This window comes from Podarcis gaigeae (genome assembly GCF_964106915.1).
Source record: "Podarcis gaigeae genome assembly, chromosome: Z".
Lineage (NCBI taxonomy): Eukaryota > Metazoa > Chordata > Lepidosauria > Squamata > Lacertidae > Podarcis > Podarcis gaigeae.
The window spans coordinates 28,738,324-28,761,412 of NC_139691.1; the positions used below are offsets into that span (position 1 = coordinate 28,738,324).

General features: G+C 42.6%; 1 long non-coding RNA gene across 1 annotated transcript; it reads left to right on the top strand.

The window, feature by feature from the left end:
* The first annotated feature begins 13,632 nt into the window (after positions 1-13,632).
* LOC310836806 lies at positions 13,633-22,864 on the top strand. The gene is made up of 4 exons (XR_014560207.1): positions 13,633-13,799; positions 13,927-14,083; positions 16,667-16,779; positions 21,489-22,864. It is a non-coding gene; the product is annotated as an uncharacterized lncRNA (long non-coding RNA).
* Positions 22,865-23,089: the final 225 nt, after the last annotated feature.

The window sequence follows — 23,089 nt, forward strand, 5'->3', positions numbered from 1 at the left end:
CACTGCCTTCCCAAAGGGGGATAAAATGGACAGATTTTAATAATCTTTTAAGCCAATATGTGGCACGCCTAAATGGAACTTCTCAATTATGAATCTTCACAATTTTGATCCACTTCAGCTCAGATCCCTGTGCCGGATCCCTGCATTGCAGCAAAACAAGGTGCCAGCTCTAGGGCTCTGGCAGGTCCTAGAGCCAGTCTCTCCTTCCCTAGCTTCCGGCTTTGGAAGGGCAGTGTGAGGCTTCCCGGATGTGGTCAGAGCCCTGGCATTGACTTGCCAGAGCCCGGGCATTGCCTTCACTGAGGGATGCAACAGCACCATTTTATGACAGATCGTGATAGGAAAAATGAAATGGCGCCTGGTGTGCAACATTGTGATATGTAACCAGCTAAACATCACGATATACTGAGATCACAATCTTATACTTTAACATATGGTTTCATATTTTATAGTACAGATAGTTTTTTAACATCAACACATTTTCTCTTAAATTAAAAATTAAAATTAAACAACAGGGGAAGGGGTGATTTTATTATTTTCAACTTAGAAGCAAATAATCACAGTTTATTGTTCCACGGCACTATCAGCAGGTTCTGCGTTAGTTCCGGCTGAGGGCAGTGGCTGTTCAAAAGGCAGAGCTGGGCAGCCACCTGGAGGGTTTAGGGGAGGTGGGGCAAGGGTCCCAGTGAAGGTGTGTAGGGCAGTTAAGTAAAGAAACCAAAGCTAGGATCAAATGAGGTTTTCCCAGCTTTGGGAAAGCAATGCCGGGTTTCTGGTAAGACCCCAGATCCCTCACACTGCCTCCCGAAAGTGGGATAAAATGGACAGATTTTAATAATCTTTTAACCAATATGTGGCACGCCTAAATGGAACTTCTCAATTATGAATCTTCGTAATTTTGTACCACTTCAGATCCCTGTGCCGGATCGTGACAGATCGTGATAGGAAAAATGAAATGGCGCCTGGTGTACAACACTGTGATATGTTACCAGCTAAACATCATGATATACTGAGATCACAATCTTATACTTTAACATATGGTTACATATTTTATAGTACAGATAGTTTTTTTACATCAGCACATTTTCTCATAAATTAAAACTGTCGAAGTAATTAAACAACAGGGGAAGGTTTCATTCAATTTTTTTAAACTTAGAAGCAAATAATCTAGTTTATTGTTCCACGGCACTAGCAGTCGCTTCTGAATTAGCTTCTGAGTTCTGAGCTTCTGAGTTATGACAGATGGGAAACCTCTGGAGTACAGCATACCAAAGTTAGGTAACCAGCCCTCCACACATTTCCCCCCACATTCAGCTGAGTGGAGACTCAGATTTTGTCACCCAGCATCCTGCCCTGACAAAACCATATACTAGCACCAAAAGGAATAATCACAATTTATTGTTCCACGGCACTAGCAGAAGCTTCTAAGTTAGCACCGGCTGAAGGCAGCGGCTGTTCAAAAGGCAGAGCTGGGCAGCAACCTGGAGGGTTTAGGGGAGGTGGGGCAAGGGTCCCAGTGAAGGTGTGTAGGGCAGTTAAATAAAGAAACCAAAGCTAGGATCAAATGAGGTTTTCCCAGCTTTGGGTAAGAACTGCCGGGGTTCTGGCAGATCCCTCACACTGCCTTCCCAAAGGGGGATAAAATGGACTGATTTTAATAATCTTTTAAGCCAATATGTGGCACGCCTAAATGGAACTTCTAAATTATGAATCTTCGCAATTTTGGAGCACTTCAGCTCAGATCCCTGTGCCGGATCCCCGCATTGCAGCAAAACAAGGTGCCACCTCTAGGGCTCTGGCAGGTCCTAGAGCCCGTCATTCCTTCCCTAGCTTCCGGCTTTGGAAGGGCAGTGTGAGGCTTCCTGGATGTGGTCAGAGCCCTGGCAGTGACTTGCCAGAGCCCGGGCACTGCCTTCACTGAGGGATGCAACAGCACCATTTTATGACAGATCGTGATAGGAACAGAAAATGGACTTAATGAAATGGCGCCTGGTGTGCAAGATTGTGATATGTAACCAGCTAAACATCACGATATACTGAGATCACAATCTTATACTTTAACATATGGTTTCATATTTTATAGTACAGATAGTTTTTTAACATCAACACATTTTCTCTTAAATTAAAAATTAAAATTAAACAACAGGGGAAGGGGTGATTTTATTATTTTCAACTTAGAAGCAAATAATCACAGTTTATTGTTCCACGGCACTATCAGCAGGTTCTGCGTTAGTTCCGGCTGAGGGCAGTGGCTGTTCAAAAGGCAGAGCTGGGCAGCCACCTGGAGGGTTTAGGGGAGGTGGGGCAAGGGTCCCAGTGAAGGTGTGTAGGGCAGTTAAGTAAAGAAACCAAAGCTAGGATCAAATGAGGCTTTCCCAGCTTTGGGAAAGCACTGCCGGGGTTCTGGTAACACCCCAGATCCCTCACACTGCCTCCCGAAAGTGGGATAAAATGGACAGATTTTAATAATCTTTTAAGCCAATATGTGGCACGCCTAAATGGAACTTCTCAATTATGAATCTTGGTAATTTTGTACCACTTCAGATCCCTGTGCCGGATCCCCGCATTGCAGCAAAACAAGGTGCCAGCTCTAGGGCTCTGGCAGGTCCTAGAGCCTGTCGTTCGTTCCTTCCCTAGCTTCCGGCTTTGGAAGGGCAGTGTGAGGCTTCCTGGATGTGGTCAGAGCCCTGGCAATGACTTGCCAGAGCACGGGCACTGCCTTCACTGAGCGATGCAACAGCACCATTTTATGACAGATCATGATAGGAAAAATGAAATGGCGCCTGGTGTACAAGATTGTGATATGTTACCAGCTAAACATCATGATATACTGAGATCACAATCTTATACTTTAACATATGGTTACATATTTTATAGTACAGATAGTTTTTTTTACATCAGCACATTTTCTCTTAAATTAAAACTGTCGAAGTAATTAAACAACAGGGGAAGGTTTAATTCATTTTTTTTTAGACTTCTGGAGGTGGCGCGTCCGGCAATGGCTGCCCTGTTCTAACTGCGAAGAGGGAGCTCCGCAGAAACGGGTCGTCCTCTACGGCGCAGCTCCGTAGAGGGCTCTGTCTAGAGGACTTTGGATTTACAACCATTTGTGACTTTCCTTTTGGTTTCATTTCCTCCTACTTGGTTGTTTACTTTATGGGCTTGTGGATTCTCATGGGAACATATTCAATTTGACCTTGACTAGCAGACAGAATTGGAATCAGTGGCACTGGGAGACAAACAAGAGCAGCTAGAGGAGGAAAAAAGCAAACAACTTTGAATTTACTTTCACAGCCACGCAGATCATCTGTTCCTGATGTTTTGGAACTAGAAGAAAGTGAGCATCTGCTGGGAGAAGATATGGCACCAGGTGGATCTGCTTCAGTATTAGGCAGAATACTTGAAAAATTGGAAGGCTTAGACAAAAAAGTGGATGAACAAACGGCAAAGATTGATCAGACCAGAGATTGTGTCAACAAGTTAACTGAACAAGTTACTTTGAACGCTCAAGCAATTGGCAATTTATCTCAATCCACTGTAGAAAATTGGAAACTGGCAGAGGAAGCCATTCAGAAAACTGCGGCACTGGAGCAGGAGGTAAGACCACTGCATAAGCAGGTTGGGGAACAACAGGCCTATCTGTCTATGATCGAACTTCGGGCCCGGGAAAATAACTTAAAATTGAGGTTTATACCAGAACTTGAACCCGAACAAGGGAACTTAATTGAGTTTTTGACAAAAGAATTTTCCAAGTGGTGGCCTTTGGAGGAGGAAAAAGATCCTTTGAATCGGCAAATAAATGTGAAAAGCTGCTAGCATGGCAGCTGAAAAAGAGACAAAAATTGAATACGGTAACAAATTTAGAAATTGAAGGAAGAAACATCCAGAACCCAGTGGAGATCAGAAAGTGTTTTCAGAGATATTTCAAACAATTATATACACAAGGGCCGCAAAACGATTCGGAGATAGAACAATTTTTAAAGAAGAATGGTTTACCAAGGTTGTCTCTGTGAAATAGAACAATTCTGAACTATAAAATAACACAACAAGAGATGGAAGAAGCCATTCAGAACATGCAATTAGGCAAATCTCCAGGGCCAGACGGACTCACCTCCAAATATTATAAGACATTGAAAGACTATTTGATACATCCATTAATGGAGGTTTGCAATGAAATCATGGAAGGGAAGAAGGCACCGGAGTCGTGGAAAGAGGCTTTCATCACATTGATACCCAAATTAGAAACTGAAAAGACACAACTTAAGAACTACTGCCCCATCTCCCTCCTGAATGTGGATTATAAAATATTTGCAGACATTTTAGCAAGTAGACTTAAAAAAGTGTTAAATGAAGTGATTCATAAGGACCAAGCAGGCTTTCTCCCAGGTAGACATTTGTTTGCTAATACAAGGAACATTATTTATATTTTGGAACTCTTGCAAACAAATATCAATACAAAAGCTGTCCTGATATTTATAGATGCGGAGAAGGCCTTTGACAATATTTCTTGGAAGTTTATGAAGAAAAACTTGGAAGGAATGGGAATGGGGCGGGGGTTTGAGAATGGGATAGAGGCAATTTATTCGGAGCAAAAGGCAAAACTGATAGTGAACAATGTGGTGACGGAAGAGTTTAAAATTGAAAAAGGAACACGACAAGGATGTCCTATTTCCCCCCTGTTATTTATATCGGTCCTGGAAGTGCTTTTAAATATGATCAGAGGAGACCGGTTGGTGGAAGGTATTCAGGTCGGAGCCAAACAGTATAAACTCAAAGCATTTGCAGATGACCTAGTATTGACCTTACAGGAGCCAGAGCCTAGTACCAAAAGGGTATTGCAACTGATTTATGAGTTTGGTCGGGTGGCGGGATTTAAACTTAATAAGCAAAAAACCAAGGTTTTGGGGAAAAAATTGACCTCTTTAGAATCAGAAAGGTTTCAGAAAGAGACAGAATTAAATGTGGTTAAAAAAGTAAAATACCTAGGGGTAAACATAACAGCGAAGAACATGAATTTATTTAAAGATAACTATGAAAAATTGTTGGTCTGAAATTAAAAGGGATCTAGAAGTTTGGTCAAGACTGAAACTCTCCTTGTCAGGACGTATTGCTGCTATTAAGATGAATGTATTGCCAAAAATGCTGTTTTTGTTTCAAACTTTGCAGATTGTGGATAAAATGGAGTGTTTTGGGAGGTGGCAGAGAGATATCTCTAAATATCTAAATAAATAAATAACTAGTGAGCCAGTGTGGTGTAGTGGTTAAGAGCGGTAGTCTCCTAATCTGGGGAACCAGGTTCGCGTCTCCGCTCCTCCACATGCAGCTGCTGGGTGACCTTGGGCCAGTCACACTTCTTTGAAGTCTCTCAGCCCCACTCACCTCACAGAGTGTTTGTTGTGGGGGAGGAAGGGAAAGGAGAATGTTAGCCGCTTTGAGACTCCTTAAAGGGAGTGAAAGGCGGGATATCAAATCCAAACTCTTCTTCTTCTCTTCTAAATTTGTCTGGCAGGGCAAAAAGCCCAGAATTAAGTTTAAGATATTAACTGATGCTAAAGAAAGAGGGGGCTTCGCCCTGCCAGACTTAAAGTTGTATCATGAATCAGCAGCTTTCTGCTGGTTGAAAGATTGGCTGCTTCTTGAAAACACTGATGTTTTAGATTTGGAAGGATTTAACAATGCTTTTGGATGGCATGCATATCTGTGGTATGACAAGGTCAAAATACATAAGGCTTTCAAGAACCATGTTGTGAGAAAAGCAGTGTTCAATGTCTGGACAAAATATAAAGAATTACTGGAAAATAAGACCCCAAGGTGGTTATCACCAATGGAAGCTAAGGCCCCGAAAAGACTCAATATGGAGGCCAAATGGCTGAAATATTGGGAAATAATAGAAAAAGATGGAGACAACTGGAGGTTGCAGAGTTTGGAGAAACTAAAGGGGAAAGTGCGAGATTGGTTACATTATGCTCAGATCAAAGAAGCTTTTAAGTCAGATAAAAAGTTAGGATTCCAGGTGGAAAAATCGAAGTTAGAAACAGAACTGTTAGAACCCAGCTCTAAGATACTTTCAAGAATGTATAACTTGCTGCTAAAATGGAACACACAGGATGAAACGGTCAAATCAGCTATGATAAAATGGGCACAGGACATAGGGTACAACATTATGTTTGCTGACTGGGAAACGTTATGGACCACAGGTCTGAGATTTACGGCATGTAATGCCTTGAAAGAAAACATTATGAAAATGATATACAGGTGGTACATGACTCCAGTCAAGCTTGCAAAGATATACCATTTGTCTGATAATAAATGTTGGAAGTGTAAAGAAGCTGAAGGAACATTCTTTCACCTCTGGTGGACCTGCCCTAGAGTGAAGGCTTTCTGGGAAATGATATATAACGAGTTGAAAAAGGTATTTAAGTATACCTTCCCTAAGAAACCAGAGGCCTTTCTTTTGGGCATCGTCGGCCAGAGGGTGTTAAAGAAGGACTTCTTTAATGGAACTTCTCAATTATGAATCTTCACAATTTTGATCCACTTCAGCTCAGATCCCTGTGCCAGATCCCCGCATTGCAGCAAAACAAGGTGCCAGCTCTAGGGCTCTGGCAGGTCCTAGAGCCAGTCTCTCCTTCCCTAGCTTCCGGCTTTGGAAGGGCAGTGTGAGGCTTCCCGGATGTGGTCAGAGCCCTGGCATTGACTTGCCAGAGCCCGGGCATTGCCTTCACTGAGGGATGCAACAGCACCATTTTATGACAGATCGTGATAGGAAAAATGAAATGGCGCCTGGTGTACAACATTGTGATATGTAACCAGCTAAACATCACGATATACTGAGATCACAATCTTATACTTTAACATATGGTTTCATATTTTATAGTACAGATAGTTTTTTTACATCAGCACATTTTCTCATAAATTAAAACTGTCGAAGTAATTAAACAACAGGGGAAGGTTTCATTCAATTTTTTTAAACTTAGAAGCAAATAATCTAGTTTATTGTTCCACGGCACTAGCAGTCGCTTCTGAATTAGCTTCTGAGTTCTGAGCTTCTGAGTTATGACAGATGGGAGACCTCTGGAGTACAGCATACCAAAGTTAGGTAACCAGCCCTCCACACATTTCCCCCCACATTCAGCTGAGTGGAGACTCAGATTTTGTCACCCAGCATCCTGCCCTGACAAAACCATATACTAGCACCAAAAGGAATAATCACAATTTATTGTTCCACGGCACTAGCAGAAGCTTCTAAGTTAGCACCGGCTGAAGGCAGCGGCTGTTCAAAAGGCAGAGCTGGGCAGCCACCTGGAGGGTTTAGGGGAGGTGGGGCAAGGGTCCCAGTGAAGGTGTGTAGGGCAGTTAAATAAAGAAACCAAAGCTAGGATCAAATGAGGTTTTCCCAGCTTTGGGTAAGAACTGCCGGGGTTCTGGCAGATCCCTCACACTGCCTTCCCAAAGGGAGATAAAATGGACTGATTTTAATAATCTTTTAAGTCAATATGTGGCACGCCTAAATGGAACTTCTAAATTATGAATCTTCGCAATTTTGGAGCACTTCAGCTCAGATCCCTGTGCCGGATCCCCGCATTGCAGCAAAACAAGGTGCCACCTCTAGGGCTCTAGCAGGTCCTAGAGCCCGTCATTCCTTCCCTAGCTTCCGGCTTTGGAAGGGCAGTGTGAGGCTTCCTGGATGTGGTCAGAGCCCTGGCAGTGACTTGCCAGAGCCCGGGCACTGCCTTCACTGAGGGATGCAACAGCACCATTTTATGACAGATCGTGATAGGAACAGAAAATGAACTAAATGAAATGGCGCCTGGTGTGCAACATTGTGATATGTAACCAGCTAAACATCACGATATACTGAGATCACAATCTTATACTTTAACATATGGTTTCATATTTTATAGTACAGATAGTTTTTTAACATCAACACATTTTCTCTTAAATTAAAAATTAAAATTAAACAACAGGGGAAGGGGTGATTTTATTATTTTCAACTTAGAAGCAAATAATCACAGTTTATTGTTCCACGGCACTATCAGCAGGTTCTGCGTTTGTTCCGGCTGAGGGCAGTGGCTGTTCAAAAGGCAGAGCTGGGCAGCCACCTGGAGGGTTTAGGGGAGGTGGGGCAAGGGTCCCAGTGAAGGTGTGTAGGGCAGTTAAATAAAGAAACCAAAGCTAGGATCAAATGAGGTTTTCCCAGCTTTGGGAAAGCACTGCCGGGGTTCTGGTAAGACCCCAGATCCCTCACACTGCCTCCCGAAAGTGGGATAAAATGGACAGATTTTAATAATCTTTTAAGCCAATATGTGGCACGCCTAAATGGAACTTCTCAATTATGAATCTTGGTAATTTTGTACCACTTCAGATCCCTGTGCCGGATCCCCGCATTGCAGCAAAACAAGGTGCCAGCTCTAGGGCTCTGGCAGGTCCTAGAGCCCGTCATTCCTTCCCTAGCTTCCGGCTTTGGAAGGGCAGTGTGAGGCTTCCCGGATGTGGTCAGAGCCCTGGCAGTGACTTGCCAGAGCCCGGGCACTGCCTTCACTGAGGGATGCAACAGCACCATTTTATGACGAATCATGATGGGAACTGATAATAGACTTAATGAAATGGTGGCTGCTCAATGTGATGTATTGTTTTCAACATCGTGATATGTTACTAGCTAAACATCGCAATATACCAAGAAAACATGATGTCTGAAATAAGGATGGCATCAAGTGGATGTAAACAGGGTAATATCCTTGCAATGGCTCCTACTGAGGGGTGTAAAGCTTACAAATTTTTATTTACCTTTAAAATATTGTTACAAGTGATATTTTATAGTAAAAAGGTCAAAGTAATTAGTTGCCTAGATATCAAATGTAAGGGGAGATAGACATAAACACACACACACACACGAACAGGAGAACAGGAATAATGGACTGGAAACAGAATTAAGTATCTCAAGAGTATTATACTCTACAAGAAAAGCAGATCCTACAGGCAATGTATTCTCTCATATATGAAGTTCTGCTAACTTAACATATCCTTAACATCGGATATAACACATGGTCTAAAATAGGAATGGAGCTATGTTGAGGGGAACGGGGCAATGTCCCACCAAGTTCTACTCCATAGGGGTCTAAAACGGATTCCAAGGAAGCTCCAGCTAAAGGCAGAAGCTGTTCAGAAGGCAAAACTTGGCAGAAACTAGGGGGGGCTTTAGGGAGATGAGGTAAGCGCCTCAGTGCAGGGATGTAGGGAAGTAAATAAACCAAAGCTGTGATAGTATGAGTTTTACCCAGTACAGTGGTACCTCAGGTTAAGTACTTAATTCATTCCAGAGGTTCGTACTTAACCTGAAACTGTTCTTTACCTGACGCACCACTTTAGCTAAAGTTCTTAAGCTGAAGCACCACTCCCGCTGCTGTCATGCCGCCGGAGCACGATTTCTGTTCTCACCCTGAAGCAAAGTTCTTAACCTGAAGTACTATTTCTGGGTTAGCAGAGTCTGTAACCTGAAGTGTATGTAACCTGAAGCGCATGTAAACCCTCGCACCATCCTCCCAAAGACAGATAAAATGGAAGGACAGGTGACTCTGAGAAAGCAGCTCCAGGACTCAGGCATGGTCCTAGTGCCCTTCTTCCTTTACCAAAGCTAGGAGGGTGGTGCCAGGGCTCTGAGAAGGCGGTGCCAGGGCTCTGACACAGCCCTGCCTTCCCTGAGCCCTCCCACCGCCTTTACTGATGTGGTGTAACATTTAGAAGATCCACTTGGTGGCGCCAAATATTGGCCTCGCTCAAGGTGTCAGGTACTGGCAGATTACAGACAAAATATACTTCATATAATGTCGGCAGGTGTGGGTTCAATGTTTGGCGCCCCAAGTGGATCTTCATAATTTGACATCACCTCAGCTTGGTACAATGCCTGGTTTTCAACATCATTATATTTTATCAGCTGATACGTTATCAGTTTAACATCAAGATATACCAATATCACACTATATCAGAAATAAGGGCGGAATTATTTGGAGGAGAAGAGCAGGGGCAAAACTAGGCTTTATTTCTTCTGGGTCAAAGACCCAGTTTGGCACACACCCCACTCACATCTGTGATCACGTACACACACACAGGCTGGAGCCTCAATAGCCCCCCTCTGTAGGCTTTACATGGGGCCAAAAACTTGTTAGCCCCTGTTACTACTCATGGGGTATTAAATTTATAATTTTTTACTTACCTTTAACATATTTTTGCAATTGTTTTTTATGGTACATATAATTCTTAAATCAGCACATTTTCTCTAATATTAAAACTGCAGAAGTAATTAATAGCATAGATATCAAAAGTAAGGTGAAAGATGGTTCCCTGGTAGACAGGATGGGGGCACAGAAACACACACCAAAATATATTTTTAACTCAAAAGTAAATAATCCATGTTTATTCTTCCACAGCACAAGCAGACCACTGGCAGATTCCAAGAAAGCTAGAGCTGAGGGCAACAGCTGTTTAACAGACAAGACTGGGGAGCAACTTGGGGGCAATTTGGGAGGCAAGGGGGAAAGGGCTTTCTTCTCTTATGAGGTACTTGGCTTTGGGAAGGCAGTGCCAGCCTTATCTCTTTCCCAAAGCGGGGCGGAGGGATGGGTGAACAATTACTAGGGTTTTGATGGTTAAATATTTAAAAAATCCACTTGGAGGCGCCAAATATCGGTCTGTACTGGCGCACTTTGTGACAGATTACAAATGGACTAGACAAAATATACTTCTTAAAATGGCGGCCAGAGCAAGACCAATATTTGGCGCCACCAAGTGGAATTTCTTAATTTTGCACCAGCTCAGTGCCCTGTACAAAAATACTGCTGGCACCACTTCAGCCCTGCAGTGGATCAAGGCACTTGTTCCAGGGCTCCAACAGGGTCCTAAAGCCCTTCCACTAGCTGCACAAGTGCTTATTGGGCTTTGGCAGGAGGACTCTGAGACATGGCCAGAGCCCTTGCACCACCTTCCCAAAGTCAGGTAAGCTGTTCCACACCTTTCTGGGGTGTGTACTGGGAAATTTGTGGCTTTACACATTTTTTCCCCATATACGGGATCCTTCTACACATTCAGCTGAGTGGGGCCCCAAATTTTGTATCCCAGTGTCCTGTCCTGACACAGTGACAGACAAATATATACTTGCAGCAAAATAAATAGTGGGTCCACAGTTCATAAGCATATGCTCCACTCTGCCACCTACTTCTGTTCTTGAAACACTAACTAACTGGTGGGTAATAAGCCTGAGGCAAAAGGATATGCACAATAAAGATCCACCCTTAATTTTGGCTTGGTGGTATTAGCAGCACTGAAGTGATCAGTCTTCATAAACCCCCTCGACATGAGAGAGAGTAGTAGGTTAAAATGAGATAAGGGGGTGGCTCTTCAGAGGTAACAAAACAGCAGCCCCTAAAAGCCACCAGATGCAGGGCGACCTCATTTCTCAGAAATAGTCATTAGAAATATGACAATTAAGCAAAGTAGTTCAGTTGTACCTTTTTGTATGATTAAGAACTTATGCGCATCACAGGTTTCAGCACTAGGGGCACAGTTGGGATTTTTGGGCTGGCTGAAATAGTATAGAACTATGTAGAAATGAGAACAGGAATAATGGACTAGAATCAGCGCTAAGTATCTCAGAAGTATTATACCCTACAAGAAAAGGAGATCGCTACAGGCAATGTATTCTATCATATATGAGGTTCTGATGATTGAAAAGGCATCAAGATTGACAAACTGAAATGAGCATCCTACATAAACATAGTTCAGACGCTAAATCCACTGGAATGAAGGCAGGGCAATGTTTGGTTTTCAACATTGTAATGTGTCAACAGCTAAACACTGTGATATGTCAATATAACATGATGTTGAAATAAGGGTGGGACTATGTAGAGGCAGGGCAACATTTTCCCCAACATTAAAACTACAGATGCAATTAGTAGCATAGATATCAAAATAAGGTGAGAGAGTGCTCCCTAATAGTCAAACAGGAGACTCAGACAGACAGACACACGCACACACACACACACACACACAGAGAGAGAGAGAGAGAGAGAGAGAGAGAAGGGAGGAAATAGGCTTAAACAATAATACAAGGCTTATTTTTATTTTCTTAACCTCATAAGTAAATAACCCCAATTCTTTCTTCCATGGGACTAGCGGTGTCTTCCAAGCGAGTCATGGCTCTTGGTGAGTCCAGGGTCCTAAGGTCCCAGTGCAGGAGGTGCAAGGGAAAGTAAATAAAAAAATGGACAGTGAAGGAATCCCACACTGCATTTATTTATTCCCCCATTTCCACACACACACCTGAGCAAAACTCAATCATATGAAGGTGGGACCATGGTTCTGTTGGCATCCCAGAGCACGGGGCTCTAAGAAGGAGGTGACAGGTCCGCACCATGTGCAGGAAAACTGCTGGATTCCGCATTGCAGCAAAACAAGGTGCCAGGTTCTGAAAAGCAGTTTTAGGGCTCTGGCAGGTCCTAGAGCCCATCTTTCCTTCCCTAACTTCCGGCTTTGGTAGGGCAGTGTGAGGCTTCCCGGATGTGGTCAGAGCCCTGGCATTGACTTGCCAGAGCCCGGGCACTGCCTTCACTGAGGGATGCAACAGCACCATTTTAGGACAGATCGTGATAGGAACAGAAAATGGACTTAATGAAATGGCGCCTGGTGTACAACATTGTGATATGTTACCAGCTAAACATCGCAATATACCGAGATCACAAACTTTTACTTTAACATATGGTTACATTTTTCATAGTACAGATAGTTTTTTTACATCAGCACATTTTCTCTTAAATTAAAACTGTCGAAGTAATTAAACAACAGGGGAAGGTTTCATTCAATTTTTTTAAACTTAGAAGCAAATAATCTCAGTTTATTGTTCCACGGCACTAGCAGCAGCTTCTGAATTAGCTTCTGAGTTCTGAGCTTCTGAGTTATGACAGATGGGAGACCTCTGGGGTACAGCATACCAAAGTTAGGTAACCAGCCCTCCACACATTTCCCCCCACATTCAGCTGAGTGGAGACTCAGATTTTGTCACCCAGCATCCTGCCCTGACAAAACCATATACTAGCACCAAAAGGAATAATCACAGTTTATTGTTCCACGGCACTAGCAGCAGCTTCTAAGTTAGCACCGGCTGAAGGCAGCGGCTGTTCAAAAGGCAGAGCTGGGCAGCAACCTGGAGGGTTTAGGGGAGGTGGGGCAAGGGTCCCAGTGAAGGTGTGTAGGGCAGTTAAATAAAGAAACCAAACCTAGGATCAAATGAGGTTTTCCCAGCTTTGGGAAAGTACTGCCGGGGTTCTGGCAGATCCCTCACACTGCCTTCCCAAAGGGGGATAAAATGGACTGATTTTAATAATCTTTTAAGCCAATATGTGGCACGCCTAAATGGAACTTCTCAATTATGAATCTTCACAATTTTGTAGCACTTCAGCTAAGATCCCTGTGCCGGATTCCCGCATTGCAGCAAAACAAGGTGCCAGCTCCAGGGCTCTGGCCGGTCCTAGAGCCAGTCTTCCCTTCTGTAGCTTCCGGTTTTGGAAGGGCAGTGTGAGGCTTCCCGGATGTCGTCAGAGCCCTGGAAATGATTTGCCAGAGCCCGGGCACTGCCTTCACTGAGGGATGCAACAGCACCATTTTATGACAGATCGTGATAGGAACAGAAAATGAACTAAATGAAATGGCGCCTGGTGTGCAACATCGTGATATGTTACCAGCTAAACATCACGATATACCAAGATCACAACTGCCCCAGAGCCCTTGCACTGTATTCCTAAATTCAGGTAAGCAGCCCTCCACCTTGCTGCCACCCCATTCTGGGGATTTGTGGCTTTACATATCCCCCCCCCCCAATATGGGGATTACAGTTTATTTTTCCACATACCGTAACTAGCATGGCCCTGCCTGCAGGGATAGCCCAAATGAGGAGCAAGGAAGAGGGAAAGAAGTTCCTAGCAAGAACCGTAAGGCATCTCGCACTGGCATCTCCCTCATATCATACCAGCCTGGTGCTTGGTGCTTAAAACAAGAAGCTCATGGTATCTATATTACTAAGGAAAGTTCCCAGGTAGGCTGCTTTCTTGAGTGCCTGCTCTTGTGGTTTGCTGCCCTCTGCAGGAAGCAGGGGGCAGTTGAGGCAGCAGGAACCACAGAGAAGTGATGACCAGCTTCACAGACCAGCTCTGACACTGATTTTTTTTGACATACCACATGCACACATTGTTATGTATATCACCACATGGAGTATGATGATCTAATGTTGAACTCCCCCTCTCCACTGCCCTGGAAACTTCCACAGCCCTTGTGATACTAGGGATGTTGGAGAAAATCTGTTCCGTTCACTTTTAATGGAGATTCTCTCTAACCCACACTTCCTGAATCAATACAAGAACCAAAATGCAGCCATCCTATGAAATTCACGTCTCCAGATTTTGCAATGCAGTTCTCCAGCCAACAAATCACTTTTGTTCATTTTCATTCATACACACACACACACACACACACACACACACTGCTATATCATGAAAAATATCAAAGTGGTTTACAATAATATCTATATAGTATAAAACCACATAAAATTATAAGCTTTTCTGAAAGATGTATAAGGTTAGCTGAACAGAATTGATTAAGGACTGATTTAGGAGGCACCTGTTGAATCTCTATTGGCAAAGTATTCCACAGCATTGGGTGGATGTGTACAAAATGTTGTGTACCACTTGTACCAAAATGCTGAGGTAATGTGCACATAAAAAGGCAGATTCATGGAAAAAAATATACAAAATGCATTGTAGTGGTAAAATTGCTTTCCAAGATGTATATATTAGGATACATTTGCACTAAATGCTGATGAATTTTCATGAAGTGTGTGTGTGTATCTCACAGACTGATGTGGAAATGTGAATAACTGAATTTAAGATTAAAAAAAAAAAACAGGAGAAGCTGAGAGAAGCCAAAATGAACATATTCACCCAGTTCTGGGCCCTACTGAAGTCAGAATCCTGATGTCAGTAGACACAAAAAGTAAGAGCATGGCTCTGAAGACTGTTCGGAAACTTCAGCTGGTGCAGAATTCAGCGGCCAGGTTGTGGGCAGGATGGTTTGAGCATATAACACCAACTGCAATACCTCAAGGACCGCCTCTCCCCATATGACCTACCCAGACCTTTAGATCACCTTTTGAGGCCCTCTCCTCCAAGAGAGGTCCAGAGGGAGCAGCATGAGAACAGGCCTTTTCTGTAGTGGCTCCCTGCTTGTGGAATGGCCTTCCCAGGGAGGCTCACCTCACGCTCTCATTACATATCTTTCCTCTTCCCCTAAGACTCTGGCTGGTTAAACAATCTCTTAAACTCTCTGTGCAGGAGAGTTATTGCTTTGTTGGTTTGTTACTATGCTATGTATTTTTGCCTTTTAATATTGTAAACTGCCCTATGATCCTCAGATGAAGGGTAGTATAGAAAATAGATAGATGATAGATAGATAGATAGATAGATAGATAGATAGATAGATAGATGATAGATAGATAGATAGATAGATAGATAGATAGATAGATAGATAGATAGATGATAGATAGATGATAGATAGATGATAGATAGATGATAGATAGATAGATGATAGATAGATAGATAGATAGATAGATAGATAGATAGATATAGATAGATAGATAGATAGATAGATGATAGATAGATTAGATAGATAGATAGATAGATAGATAGATAGATAGATATAGATAGATGATAGATAGATGATAGATAGATGATAGATGATAGATGATAGATGATAGATGATAGATAGATAGATAGATAGATAGATAGATAGATAGATGATAGATGATAGATAGATAGATAGATAGATAGATAGATAGATAGATAGATATAGATAGATAGATAGATAGATAGATGATAGATAGAGATAGATAGATATAGATGATAGATAAATAACTCTGCCCTGCACATTACCTTTCCACAGGCAATTGCTCTGGCTGTTTCTGCTGCTTCAAGCTCTGATAATGGAAGTGAACCAGGATGAAAGGAAAGTTTTGTATGACCCAAAAAGAGGATACAGTGGTACCTTGGGTTACAGACACTTCAGGTTACAGACTCCACTAACCCAGAAACAGTATCTCAGGTTAAGAACTTTGCTTCAGGATGAGAACAGAAATTGCGTGTCGGCAGCACAGTGGCAGCAGGAGGCCCCATTAGCTAAAGTGGTACCTCAGGTTAAGAACAGTTTCAGGTTAAGAACAGACCTCCAGAACGAATTAAGTTCTTAACCCGATGTACCACTGCACCTCTTTTGCATAAAATGTCCATGTGTGTGGACACACATATATAAGGGTTGCCTTATTTCATAAAGTTAAAATCTGGACAGGAAAGTTGTTGAGCTTTTTTCTTTTTGCCCAAAGTTGAGTTTTGTTTTGTTTGTTTGTTTTGCAAAATTTCCCAAATAATTATTTTGCCTGGACACTGCTTGGGGTTGCAGTATGCCAAATATGTCCAGATGTATGGCATTCCTAATACACACACACAAACACACACACCCTGCAAATTTTAAAATGATATAATTTAAATATGAAAACACACCTTACTATAACAGGGAAAACTGTGTCTGGGTGAGCTGTGTCTTTATTTATATATTTATTAAATTTCTACAGGAAATTACTGCAGGAGATTGTAGGATATGGTGACTTCAAGGTGCTGCAAACACCCTTTGGATCATCACTGCTCCAACTGCCCAACACCAGGTCACATAGGAAGCTGCCTTAAGGTTAGTCAGGCTCCTGGCCCATCCAGGTCAGTACTGTCTACACTGATTGGAAGTGTCTGTCCAGGGTTTCAGAGGAAGTCTTAACCAGCTCCATCTGGAGATGCTAGGGACTCAACCTGTGACATTCTACCATGTTCTCTACCACTGAGCTACCACCTTTCTTCAACCAGGAGGTACACAAGAAACTGCTTTACATAGACTGTTGGGTCATCTAGCTCCATATCATCTACACCAGGAATAGGAAACTTGTGGCCTTCTGTATGTTGTCAGACTACATCACCCCTGACCACTGGAGATTCTGCCTGGGGCTGGTGAGAATTCAGCTGAAACAAGTTTTGGAGGCGCACAAGGTCCACGTTCCTGGTATCCACTGACTGCTGGAAGCTCTCCAGGATTTTAGACATGGGAGATACTGGGGGTTGAACTTGAGACCTTCTATCTGCAGAGGATTTGCTCAACCACTAAGCCATTGATCATAAAACACTAGACCGAGAGTTCCACTTAATCCTGGAATTGACTCTGCCAGGCTACTCTCTACTTCAAACACAAGCAGGAAGCCAGTGCACAAAGAAGGACATGTCACTTGGCTCTCATTTTTGCACCATCTTCACCAACCTAGTGACTTTCAGCTCTTTTGGATTCCAACTCCCAATAGCCCCAGGCAGCATGTGGCTGTTTGGTGAAGCCTGGCCTAGCACCTCAAGCATCAGAAAGCTCTTAAGATCTACATAGGGGTGTAGGGGCATTCCGTCCAGAACCTGAAATTGTCTCTGTTTCGAGCCCAGATTACTTCTCTTAGGCTCTTTGACTGTAAGCCTGGGTCACCCTGATGCTGTGGGTGTTTTCCCATATTGCAACAGGAAGCCAACAGAAATGGTGCAATGTGGTGGTTATTGCTAAGAACTTGAGATCAGAAGTACCATGCCATAGTTCAAATCTTGCCATAGCCATGCATTCGCTAGGCCTTTGACAGTTTCAGCCCCAGAGTAGTAACAATGCTCCCTCTGTTTGAGTGTCTTCACCTATGCAGTCAAAAGCAGCCCAATAAGAGTGAGGAATCAGCCAACTAGGGGAAGCCCTGAAGTTTGCATAAGTGCAAAAATATATTTGGGGGTGGGCCTAAAGGGAAGGAAACCCCTGAAACAGTCCAACAAGGACTGAACGTATTAAGTAGCCACATAATATTGGCTTATTTTATTTTTTAGGTGGGGTGGGGAGAGAGGAGAAAAACCAGGAGGAGGAATTGAATGGAGTGTCTGGAACAGGAGAACTCCTCCATACAGCATATATTAGTTCTTATGCATGCGAAGGGAATACAGTACAGTAGTACCTTGGGTTACATACGCTTCAGGTTACAGATTCCGCTAAACCAGAAATAGTACCTTGGGTTAAGAACTTTGCTTCAGGATGAGAACAGAAATTGTGCAGCGACGGCGCAGCAGCAGGAGGCCCCATTAGCTAAAGTGGTGCTTCAGGTTAAAACAGTTTCAGTTTAAGAACAGACTTCCAGAACGAATTAAGTTCTTAACCCGAGGTACCACTGTACAGATAATGAAAGCTCTTTTATCAATGTTCTCCACCCTGTTCTTGTATCTTTTTGATACAGATGTGGAATTATTATTATTAAAATAATTTGTTTTCAAGACTGAAAAGTGACTTTAGAAGTGAGGAAAATCCTCACCTTTACAGGAAAATCATATAATGATAAATTTTGCTTCTTTTGCAATTGGAGAACTGTGTAGCTGAAGAAAAAGGAGAAGAGTCTGACTGAGATTACCAATTGTGCAACATAGTAAAAAGGAAGGGGGGCAAATCCCCCAACATATACACCTATGTAATTACTGTATTCTGCTAACCAAACACTGTGGAGAATTGTAAAAGCACTGAATCGCAAGACATTCCATCAATAGCTTTTAAAGTTTCCATGACAAATCCTGCCCTATAGAAATAAGCCAAATGACTGTGAGCTAAGGGCCATTTCAAAGGCAAAGTTCCTCTCATAAGCCACACACTGCCCACTGGCAAGAAGCTTTCTGCTGTTTCAGACAGGTGAAATTTCTAGTCTTGCTGGGAGATACAGGGGATGGAACCTGGGACCTCCTGGTTACGAATCAGATGTTCGGCCACTGAACCTGTAGATCTTCCCTGGGCCTAATGAACTGCAGTGAAGGGGTGTTGGGCATTTGGCTCTGGGGTAACTAACTCAATGGTAGTGCCTATGTTCTCCTCCCATATGCATGTCTCAGGCCAGGTCATCCTTGCATAGGGATGGGTGGGAAATTGGATTCAGTCTGCATTTAAAGGCGAACCTACCAAATCCACTCTTCCTGACAAACCAGAACACAACTATATTTCTAAATGCACACTACTTCAAAATTTTCAGTACCACAAGTAACACGTAAAACAATGCATTTATGAAGTCTGCATCAAAGTGCATACAATAGTGAAAACAGCATGCAAAAATGCATTATAATGGGAGAAGTTGCTTTGCAAAAATTTACATTAGCAAGATTTGCAAGGGTCTCTCCCAGCCAACCTGGAGATGCCGGGGACCGAACCTGGGACCTTCTGCATGCAAAGCAGACGCTCTGCCACCAGTCAGCTTCTGTATATGGAGTGTGTGTTTGTGATACTATTTCATCCTTCACACAAGACATTAAAAATGTCTTGGTCTCAGGTTCCAACCCCAGAACCTCCAGCTAAAAAATCTAAGGTACCAGGGCTGTGAAAGATAGATGACAGTTGAAGTAGGCAATTATGGAATAGATAGCTGGGTTTACTGCACAACAGCTTCTTCCACCTGTCATGAGTCTAGTGGTGTTATTGCACCGGAGACAAATTTGGTCAAAGAATCAAGTCTTCAGGAAAATACTTCCCAAAGAAATCCAATACAGAATCCCTCTCTCCATTGCCAAAAACAAACCTACTATTGTTGCAATTTAAAAACATATATATGGGGTGCGGGGAAAGCCAACCAATACTTCTACTAAATTCATAAGGAAATGAAGAAATACAGCAAGAAACTAGATTTTGGCTGAACCAAGCAAAAGAAATGCAAAACACCACGTTTTACCTTGGCTTTCAGGGGTGTCACTGGAGACCTTTCTTTCTCCCTCTCAATTGCCTTTGGCACTGATGACACCCTCAGGGGCTCCATGTTCCAGCAACCCTTTTGCTTCTGCCACAAGTGGGCAAGAAGAACCAGCTTGCTCCTTCTTCTCTCATCAATCTGTTGGTCCTGTGCATTGTTGGCCCCAAGGAATAGCTATGCTGGAGAGCGATTGCGGACGGCCCTGTCCAATCTCCTGGCCCTCGTGCGGCTGAGCAGAGATTTACCTGTCAAACGCCTCCACCCCACCCCACCTTCTTTATCCTTGGGCTTCGCTTGATTTCCTAATGGCCTCTTGCTTGGTGACTCTAACAGTGCAGTGTCTCACCTTTCACCCGGAGTAAAAGGACAACTCCTTGGTCGGTTTGTTTTAGTTAGGGCTCAAAACTGCCTGGAATGTAGTGAGGCAGAGGAATAAGGTTGCTGTCCTGCCATAGGCAACTTTTTGCTCTATCTCACTCCTTGTTGTCCACACCAGGGAAAGTACCTTGATGACGAGGGTGCCTGTTGATGAGGGCAGCAGCTGAAATGGCACAAGCAAAAATTTTTCCCTGCAAACTAGTCATCGGTTGCTTTTCCCTCCACAGAGGAGGAAAAAAAATATGTCTACAAGAGTCAGTGGTCGCTTAGTGGGGGGGAAATAGTCCTTGTTAAAATCAGCATCATTTTAGTGCACATTTTTCATAATATGCATATGCTTGTATGCACTTTGTCTAATATACACATTTTGGAAAGTGGTGTTCCTTCATATAATCCATTTGTGTATATTGTTTTCATGGGTACATTCATTTTTATGCTCACTCTCCCCCAAAATGTGCATAATGGAGTACTGAATTGCTAAAAAGGAAGGAAGGAAGGAAGGAAGGAAGGAAGGAAGGAAGGAAGGAAGGAAGGAAGGTGTGAATTGTGAACAATGTCTGTTTTCTTGTTTCATGTATTGTTTTGGAAAGTGAAGATTAGGTATAGATTCATCTTTAAATGCAAACTAAATTGAGTTTCTCCCTCATCCCTATGGGAGAGACAGTGTGGACAGACAATTGGATATGGAAGATGTGAATTCACTGGGGTTTCCCCAAAGATAATGCTGTTCCCTAGTCTCCATTTGTAAAACAGGGGAAATGGTGGTTTACAGGTTTGGCAGGAGAACAAAACTATGAAGCAGATATTGAGAACTTGTGGCCTGTCATTTGTTTGTTTGTTTGTTTGTTTGTTTGTTTGTTTGTTTGTTTATAAAGGCATTATAAAGGGTGGCCCCAAAGTAGGTATACAGTTGAATAAATGAAATTCATCACAACAGGGTATATGGGTACACATTAGTGGCACACAACCAAGTGGCAGTTAAATTTCAGGTTGGTAGCTGGAAAGAACAGTGGAGTCAGATAAAAGGATTATTTTTCTTTACTGATACTGTGACTGATGACAGTGAACATGAGTCAAGAACAAAGAAAGTGGATTCTAAAGCAGTATACCTACCTAGGGGCCACCCTGTATGCTACCATATGATGAATCAGGACAGTGTACAATGATAAAACACAATGAAAAGCAGTACAAAACGATGGTTAAAATGACTGGCTACTTGTTGGTCTTCATCTCCCATCAGCCTCACCCAGCATGACTTATAGCCAAGAAAGACTGGAGCTGGAGCTCAGCAACATCTGGAGTGCCCACAGGTCCCCACCTCTGCTGCAAAGCATTCAGTGGTGCTGTCAGAACAAGACTTTGGGACAGATGTCCAAGACTCCACTCAGCAATTTTGCAGTAAGTGAAGTAACACAAATTGCCATCCAAGGGCCTTTCTAATCCAGAAAAGACTGGTGTTTTGTTGCAGGAGAATTCTGCAACATATGGTTGACATAATATTAGTGCACGGGCAGTGAATTTATTCTGTTTTTGTTGGTTCTGCAATGTTTCCCTATTGTTAACACATTATTGCTGCCTGTCCCAGGGGGCTACAGCAAAACAAAAGCAGGACATAAATAAACCAGTTATGGATATTGGCAGGAAGTTACAGGATATGCAATGACTGGATGTCAGATGTGCAGCAGGTAAGGGCAGGGCTTCAAAAGAACAACCAGCCACTTAGAGTGGGCTGCTGATTGCTCCTTTGCTGGCAAAAGGTGTGCTCCCAATGGGCCATAGGAGCATGCATTGCTCAAGGAGTGGAAAGCGGTTTAGAATCAGTATAAACTGCTTCTCCTTCTTAGACTGCTCTTTGAAACCACAGTGGGCTACTCATTTCAACCTCCAGTTTTTGAGGCTTGCAAAGGGCTTTGTGAGCCATTTCCCGCTGCTCCTTTCAACCCCTGAAATTAGGCTGACAAAGCCCCTCGCGCTGTGGTTTCCGAGTTTGGGGATCCCACGCAAGGGATTTTAACAGGTGGGGAGGACAGCCCAGCTGTCAACCCTGTGATATCATAATGTCACAATATGATTGAGAAATAGGTTGCCTCACCTGCCTGTCAAAGCTGGCACCCAGAGTAAAAAACCCCAAATTGATTTATTACCTCTGCATTTGCTAGTACAATCCTCTGTGTCTTAGAATAATAGAATTGTAGAGTTGGAAGGGACACTAGTCTAACCCCCCACAATACAGGAATAAATTGTATATCCCAGTGATATTCTGAATATGCAATATATTAGTGTTTTGATGTATTTTGTTATCACTTTGTTGTTTTATTGCTTTGTGTGGTCCCAATTTTTAAAAATGTAAGAAAGAAATCAGAAAAGAATTGCTGCCAATTTTAATTTTAATTAGGACAGCCTTGTTGTTATTTTACAATCTTTTGTAAATTTACAAAATTGAACGTACCCATTTCATTATAGGACAGCCCTATTGCAGATCACCATGCCACACTGAAACTTTCTTGAATGAATCATTTATTTACTTATTGTATTTATAAACCAACCAATTTGAAAATACTGTAGTATTGTACAAAAAAGAAATAAAAAACTAAATGCTGTTACAACAACAATAATACATTAAATCCCTCTGCAAAATCAGCATGAAAAATATCCAAAAATGCTACCCCTAAAAAGTCTGACTATATATATATATATATATGGCACTTGAAAGAACAAAATGTTGATACCATTCTGATTTTGGGTGTTGGTGTGTTCCAAAGTGCAGGTGCTACTTGCACCTGCTCCAGTTAATTCTTAAACAGGCCATGTGAAACCCACACAAATGGCTTATATTTGGAT